Source organism: Pectinophora gossypiella, chromosome 5 (assembly GCF_024362695.1).
Source record: "Pectinophora gossypiella chromosome 5, ilPecGoss1.1, whole genome shotgun sequence".
Taxonomy (NCBI): domain Eukaryota; kingdom Metazoa; phylum Arthropoda; class Insecta; order Lepidoptera; family Gelechiidae; genus Pectinophora; species Pectinophora gossypiella.
This window is the reverse complement of record NC_065408.1, coordinates 10,558,195-10,566,858: the sequence shown is the minus strand read 5'-3', so window position 1 is coordinate 10,566,858 and position 8,664 is coordinate 10,558,195. Positions and strand designations below refer to the sequence as shown.

At 38.5% G+C, this 8,664-nt stretch overlaps 1 non-coding gene across 1 annotated transcript; it reads left to right on the top strand.

Moving 5' to 3' along the window:
- Window positions 1-7,657: 7,657 nt before the first annotated feature.
- Trnaa-cgc (transfer RNA alanine (anticodon CGC)) lies at window positions 7,658-7,729 on the top strand. Its single transcript has one exon. It is a non-coding gene; the product is annotated as a tRNA-Ala (tRNA).
- The last annotated feature ends 935 nt before the right edge of the window (window positions 7,730-8,664 follow it).

The window sequence follows — 8,664 nt, the reverse complement described above, 5'->3', positions numbered from 1 at the left end:
AGAACTGGAAATAGCACTACAAAGTGAGCAACACATTGAAGAGACAGATGTACAGGTTTTATATGATAAATTAGAAAATGAACTCAAAAAGTTTGCCGAAAAGTTACAACCACTGCAAAGAAAAAAAGATGACATAGGCGAAGAAGCTCGAGAACTGTTAAAAAAGAGGAAGCAGATGCTTGAAGAGAAGCCCAGAAACAAAAAGCATATTGCAGACATTAGTAAAATGATAAGCGAATGTATCAGGAAACACAAGAAACATACAAGAGTAAACATAATTTCGAAACACATAGAAAAGACCGGAGGCATAAATAAAGCACGCAACGAGTTAAAACAGGACAAGAACTGGATCCCAAACATGGTGGATAAAGCTGGCAAAAACGATACAAACAGAAAACGTATTCTTCACATAGCAACACAATATTACAAAGACCTGTACAACGATAATGATGTATCCCATTTCCCAAGTCTGAAAGGACTAAGTGAAGAAGAAATACCACCTCTGCTACATAGTGAAGTGAAAAGAGCCATTATGACCCAAAAAGAAGACAAGTCACCAGGAGATGATAATATTAATAACGAACTTTTAAAAGGGACTATAGACGTCATTTTGCCTACGATTACTGCCTTGTATGATGAGATAATAAGAACTGAACAGATACCAAAACAGTGGACACAATCAACAATCATACTCTTACACAAAAAGGGAGACAAAAATCAAATCGGCAACTACCGTCCCATCAGTCTAATGTCCAATTTATATAAAGTGTTCTCAAAAATAATTTTAGAGAGAATAACGACAATCCTTGACGAAAATCAACCAATGGAACAGGCTGGATTTCGGAAGCACTTTTCTACAATTGACCATATCCACGCGATCAAACAGATAATCGAAAAATGTAACGAATTTAATTTACCATATTTTATTGGGTTCGTAGATTATAACAAAGCATTTGACTCCATCAAACACAAATGTCTTTGGGAAGCCCTCCACAATCAAGGAATTCCAATTAAATACATAAGAATTATAAAAGAAATTTATAAAAGCTGTTCTGCCAAAATTCGACTAGAGAAAGAAGGAGAAGAATTCAAAATAAAGAAGGGTGTACGACAGGGAGACCCACTCTCACCAAAGCTCTTCTCAGCTGTGTTAGAAAATATATTCAGAGAACTAAACTGGGATAAGTTTGGAATCAATATAAATGGCAAAAAGATAAACCATCTTAGATTCGCAGATGACCTCATTTTAATCACTGAAACACCAGAGAATCTGCAGGTAATGCTACAACAACTAGCTACACAAAGCAGAGCTGCGGGTTTAACAATGAATACAAGTAAAACGAAACTAATGACTAATCAGACACCAACTAGAATTATGGTAGACAACGAAGAGATTGAGTTCATAGAGAGCTACACATATCTGGGTCAGATCATATCACCAAAAGATCAAATGAACAAAGAAGTGCAACAAAGGATATCGTCGGGATGGAAAAGATACTGGTCTCTCAGAGAAATAATGAAGGACAGTTATTTTCCCATGCACTCGAAAGCAAAAATCTTCAACTCTTGCATTCTGCCTTGTCTATCGTATGGATGTCAAACATGGTCTCTTACGAAAGTTCAAGCCAAAAAAATTCAAGTTTGTCAGAACAGTATGGAGAGGAGCATCCTAAAAGTTAGAAGAAAAGACAGAGTGAGACTGACCGATATAAGGAAAAAGACGAAGGTCAAAGACATAACAGAACACATAAGAAAAATCAAATGGCGTTGGACTGGACATATGATGCGAGAAAAAATTGAGAAATGGACAAAAGACGTAACCGAGTGGTACCCCAGATACGGAACAAGAAAGAGAGGAAGACCAATTAAGAGATGGGAAGAAGAGATAAAAAATACAGCAGGAAATATGTGGAGAAGGCTGGCGAGAGACAGGGATAAGTGGAAAGAGCTGGAGGAGGCCTTTGTCAAAAGACAAATGGACGAAGAGCATAATTAAACACATCTTTATTTCTTTTTTAATATTATGTATAAGCTAAAAAAAAAAAAAAAAAAAAAAAAAATTGTTACAATAAGTCCATAATAAAGGCTATATCTATCTATCTATCTATCTATCGTTGGTAAGCAATTTTACATTTTTATAGCGAATGGAATCGAGATTAATGCCGAGACTTAAGAGCCTGTTAAGTTATATGATCCACAAAATGCGATAGTTGAACCGCGCACATCAAGCGGGAGATAAATTAGTTATTTTGGTGGGAATGGCACCGCAATAGCTCGGGCTATAAAGACATTTGGGATTGAGTTCTCCGGTGGTTCAAAGCTGGGGTCGTAGGTAAGTAAAGCGTTATAATAATGCACATAAAATTCCCGGGCGAGAGCGGTGTGCGAGTGAGTTGCCGGCATTACGCCGGGAGTTATTCAACGTCACGTACACGAGAGCGCGCCGCGGCGGCGCGGTGCGGCGTCGCATCGTTGTCGTCACATTCCCCGCACGGAATTACCTTTGTCGCAATGTCGCATTTATGTCAGGCTCTCATTGACAACCGATAACTTCCATGCTGAACGCATCTCCAGCTCGACTGGCGACCTGATTAGAATTCCATCCATCACACATTCTACTTCCAAGTTCCAACATGCATCGACGGAACTAGTAAATCGTTTAATCGCGCTGTATCAGAGGTTTGATGCCACATACATAGCCAATCACGCTGTATGTGAGGGTGAGCTGTCTGTTTAATAGATCTTGAGTTACGACGAAACTTTTCTCAATAAACTGAGCAGTGTTCGAAGTTCACCCGATTATTTCTGACACGCTCTGACTTTAGCGGTAACCTCTCAGTTTTCATGACATGCTTGATACAGTAGAGAAAATTATGTTCGCATACGATCGTACACTCAATTTACATAGCGGCTACTTGTGAACTTCCAGTCCTCGGGTAAATAAGTTCATACTTGTGCACGTCAATAACAGGATGGGTCGTGACCCGTGGTCGGGTTGCTTTTAAGGTTGCGGTTGCATGAAATGGATTTCTTATATAATGATCAATGAGAAGGCTCATTACGTTACATTACTGGGCTAAGTAGAATTTTGACGAGGTCCACATATAATTTTATGACGCAATAAGTTGTCATTCAAGGAGAGGTAGGTTCTCTTAAAATGAGCTTATAAATCCAGACGCGGGATTAATCCCGAAGTGAGGTAGTGAATTATTAATATTCCAAATAAGAATCTGTATCAAATATGTAAAGTGTGGGTATTTAAGTGAAATTTGTTAAGTATGAATACGAGTACGCGTCGACTAATTCTTGGAAATATGAATGTAGTGACGGCATCAGCAGTCGCGGCACGTTGCGGGCATTCCGCCTTTGAAATCACTTCCCGGCCCCACTCTCCACTCCTGACAGTGACGTATTGTTGCTCTTCTTTAACATTAATGTAATGGATTTTGTTTCATGTTCCGGAAGTTATCGCATATTTCACGACGTACGTGCCCATTAAAATTTCAATGTCTAGGTATCTTATTAAATGAATGTTTTCATAAAGTTTGCTTTGGCAACATTAATTTTATTGTGGTGTGTTGTTGCTCCGCGATGCATTGTAGAGGGACAACGACAAACGAGACGTCACCTCGTAGCAAGCGCTACGACGTAGATTGCTACGAGACGTAGCCATTCGTTTTCGTAGTTGTAGGGCTTACCGCAATTTCCCTTGTAGAGAACTCTAATTATACCGGTACTTGTTTACTTTGTAAAATTGGGGAACACAACGGGATAAAATTGACTCCTCACAAAACGGCACGTAGGTTACTAGCATAGAAAATTACCGTTTTATTAACAAGCGTTACTAATTCGATCATCTGCGTCACTCAATCGTCTATATCTCCAACAAAACCGTCACCCTATATTTCTTAAGTGCGTTGAGTAATTGATAGACGAACAAGAAATAATAATAGTGCCTGAATCAACACTGGCGGAGGAAGCTGAACGTTTCAACGAGTGCCACTTAAGTTGGGGTGAGCTGCGCGAAGCAAAATACGAACAGAACACTTCTTTCATAAATAACGGAGTAGAGAGCTAACTGCAGGATGTGGATAAGTTACAAAGTAACCGTCAGAACAGTTTTCGCTTTGTGTATCACGTCACAACACCGGAAAATCTCGCGCTCTCTGTAAGGGGACCTGAGTACATGTAATTTACTAGCTTGGCATTTAATTGCCTCTAAAGCGACGTTATTTACGAACAGCGTCGCTGAATAATGTACTTGTTTATTGTTCGGAAACCACAAGTAGTGTAAGACTTTGTTTGGCCTCACTGAGCAATGCCTTTCACTCGGTTGGCTCGCTCTGTGAAATTATGTGCGGTTTAAACAGCTATTTATTTTTTCAATTTATTTTGAAGTCTGTACACTGTACATTGAGAATTTTTTAAACTAGTTCAGTAGTAGTCACAAGCAATTGCTTATTTTACAGAGGTTTTCATCATAAGTTCAGAGCTTTGTCGACATAATAATCTCTTATTCATAACCTTCTAATATAGAATAGCAGATAACTTAAGGTACTGCTCGCTCATACAATATGTAAGAACTACTAATTTAGGTCGACTCAAGAACCATTTGCAGTCTCGGTAATATCCGCTACAAAATTAATTCAAACAGAAACATACGGAGCGTAAGAAATAAAGTATCCAATTTTAATACACGACGCCACGCAAATTACACTTCTTGAACGTGTGTACAAATTGTGCGGGGACGAAATGAGAGGTAGATCCGCTTAAAACCGCAGTAGACGGCGGCGGCAGATCTCTCGATCCGTCACGCGTCGCGTTGGCTTAATCCCTCATCAAATTCAGATTAATTAAACGGGAGCCGACCACGATCCCAGCGAAGCCACTCGCATTATGTACACACATGTAAACTAACTTCAGACCATGACATAATTCTTGAGACAAGCGAGCAGCCGCTTGTTTTCCTATGCCGATGCTTATGTTTGCGTGAACGGAACTAGGTATTTAGTGTTGGACACTCTAGGGGCTATGTAATCTTACCGACGTACGTTCGGCCCATACATCTCCGTGCCTATTTACCGAGAATAAAGAGTTATACAAACAATATAAAGTATTAAGGTTATTTAACATGGACAAATTTGTCAAACGATGTAGCTTGGAGAGTTAAAAAAAGAAATAAAAAGGCGCCAAAAGATTAACAGCCGTCCAAGGCAGAGCGTACGTAATACAATCAAAACTTTTGATGAATTTCTCCAAAACTGTCTTTGTTTCCCCTTTCTGTCCAAGTTAAATAATAAAATCCACTGTCGACCCCTCCATCTGAGTCCTACAAAAAGTTGGTCCTAAAAAGTAATGCGCAATAAAATTATATTTTTTAAACTGCGAGGCGTCCGGAATAGGACGCTGTCCCTTCCAATCATAATTGTTATAACAGGGAAATGCAATGAGTACAAGCATTCTTTTACTTTCTTTGAGTACAGCCTCGTTCATTATGTTTGTTTTAATGACGATTGATAACTGTGACAGTGGGAAATTAATTCTTTATTAGCCTATTTATTATAAGTGGAAGGTGGAAGAGAGTAAAAAAATCCGCAATTACTCATATCAAAATGTGAAGAAAATTCCAGTTAATTTACCTACAACTTTTCTAGCCTTCTACTTATCGTGTGGGCTGTGAGGTGGAATACCAGCCTCATCAACCCTGGTTTCAGGGTTATGATTGAGCCGCCAAAGGCTCCTGACATGGCGTTAAGATGTTAGTCCCGGTTACTATTTACTGATGTAAATAAGTGAGTAATGGTTACATGAACTTTTCTAGAAAAAGAAGCTAACATATAAAATATCATCAAATATTATGATGATATCTGAGTGTAGGTATATGAACGCAATGCAACTTTTGATCGAGCCGCTAATTGGTCATATCGTGTGATTTATTACTGGTTCTGAGCGCTGAAGGTGAGCTCGGGACCTCGATCCAGAGATGGATGCTTGTACACCATTCACTATACAGAACACTGACTGATAATAGCAGGGGCCATTGAGAATGAATCAAATAGAGGCTGCTAGGCCTTTCGTATCGGTGCGGCTCTATTAATTAGCGGCGGAATAGCCCAACATCACTCCTAAGCTAGGCTATCTAGACCATAGCGCATAGTTAAGAGGATTTTATCGCTGTTTGTTATATGACAGTGGATTTAAAGTGTTTTTTTTTTGGCAGACACAAACTTAACCTCAGTTTGATAGCTCTTAAGCTCATGCCGTCCATCACTTACAATAAATGCAAAAAAGAGAGCTAGTTTTAGTCTTTTCAAATTAAGTTAAAATTAATTTGGGGTTGCCCGAATCATTTTATATTTAAGTAGGTACTTACTTAAATAATATGTTACTGTATAGATAGCAAATAGTATATAGTAAATAATATGTTTCTTACACATTATTTAGGTACAGTTGTGTTAAACGTATTTTAGCTAGATAGAAGTCTATCCCTACGTAGCAATGTACTTATAACTTTTCATTTATTTACAGCTTTTATGAATCACTTTATTATTCAATAGCGGCTTTAAGCAAAGACTAATTTTACCCAACGTGTGTAAAACAGGGCAATGCGTTTATTAGTCTATGTATGTCTGAAGTATTTTCTAAAACCTACTGCTTGGCATCGTACTTAGGATTGGAGACAAAAATAGGTTCTCTTCATTTTTTTTTAAAGCCGTACGACCGAATGTCTATTGTGTCTGGAAATGTCAGCCAGTGGTTAAGTTCGTTTTTCAAACAATCAGTTATTTTTTGAGTTTATTTTTTTATTTATAAAAAAATACAGCACTAAGTTACATTAAGAAAGTACTTTGGGCTCCAAGGCCCTTAGTCCGCGGCTGGTCACGACCGCGGGCCGAGCCCTCCATTTTCATACGTCGTGCCGGTTCACCCGCGGATCAACGTGAAGAATTTATCGAGACTGTTTACTCAAGACAACACCGCACCTTCAATATTTCATTCTTCAGCTTGTACCGTTGGGATGAATTATTCGAGGCGTTTTGAAGCGCGGTGATGTTAAGAATTATTGCTTCTGTTATACTTTTAGCCAACGAGTGTTTCTTTTAACCCTAAGGTTGCCTGGAAGAAATTGGTTTTAGTAATAAGGCCGCCTGTTGTACTACTTTTGTCCTATGTGTGGTTGTTTTTGTGCAATAAAGAGCTATTGATAGGTTAAGCTTATAGTGTTTTGGTAGGATAAATTAAATTGTTTTTTACTTTTCAATGTCATGGTATCTTAAGTAAGTACATAATTATTATTTTGTTTTTCATAATTATCAATGCTACTGTGACTTGTTTCCGTTAACAAATGGTTAAAGTTTTTAGTAATAAGTTAAGTAGACACATATATGTGGAAAATTTTTGTTAGCATTTAGTTTCTTATAGCGTTATACATTTGTGCTATTTTGCTGATAATTTCCCTAAAAATAAATAAATAAATAATTAATTTATACCTTGCTCGATGGCGTCGACTTCTTCATATTCATTACATTTCGAAGGCTACATATACACATAAAGTCACGCCCGTAATCTCAATTAGAGTTGTTAGCTAGTTATTGTGTTATCAATAAGATAAGCCACTCCCACTCCTGACATTTGACCTAAGATAGATCACTAATCAGCCTCCGTGGTTTAGTGGTTAGAGCGTTAGGCTCGCGATCTGGAGGTCCGGGTTCGATTCCCGATGGGGACATTGTCGAAATCACTTTGTGAGACTGTCCTTTGTTTGGTAAGGACTTTTCAGGCTTGAATCACCTGATTGTCCGAAAAAGTAAGATGATTCCGTGCTTCGGAGGGCACGTTAAGCCGTTGGTCCCGGCTATTAGCCGTAAAAACACCTCCACCAACCCGCAGTGGAGCAGCGTGGTGGAGTATGCTCCATACCCCCTCCGGTTGATTGAGGGGAGGCCTGTGCCCAGCAGTGGGACGTATATAGGCAGTTTATGTTAGATCACTAATCCAAATAAATTAATAATTAATAATGATACAGTACCGGACTTGCATGAGTTATTAGGCAGTTTTCACTAACACAGTTGGCTCGACCATTATGAACGGCGATACGGCGCACCACATATCACCATAGTGTAACAGAAAGCTCGATGAAGTGTGGGTACTTAGTTCATCTTGCGACGGATATACCTCTGACTATCCCAATTCGCATATAGTCGTGAACTTATGTTATGTTGTGATACATTACCTACTCTGATGTAACTTGTAAACTTTGTACTGTGTACTTGTAACTGTAAGTTTTATACTTGTACAATTCGCTCTGAAGAGTGATTTAGAATCGACTAAATATTTATTTAGCAGTGGTGCTAATTCCAGTTCACACGATCTAATTTTATTTTAATTTATACCTGTCATTTTCTTACCCGCCGAAAAGAAAAGGGACGGGTAATCGACAGGCATAAAATTTATAGAACACACGTCAATTTTAGGCTAAAATTGAAATCCTCTCAAAATGTTACATTGGCCAATAAACCGACAGGATTAGATGGATAGGAAACGGGTTGCATATTAGCGAGACGCCTATTTTATTCGCTCGGGTTATTCATTAATTCACTCAATCGTTTTAAAATTAATAACTGGCAATTATCCGTCTCTTTCCTTTTCTGTGGATAAGAATAT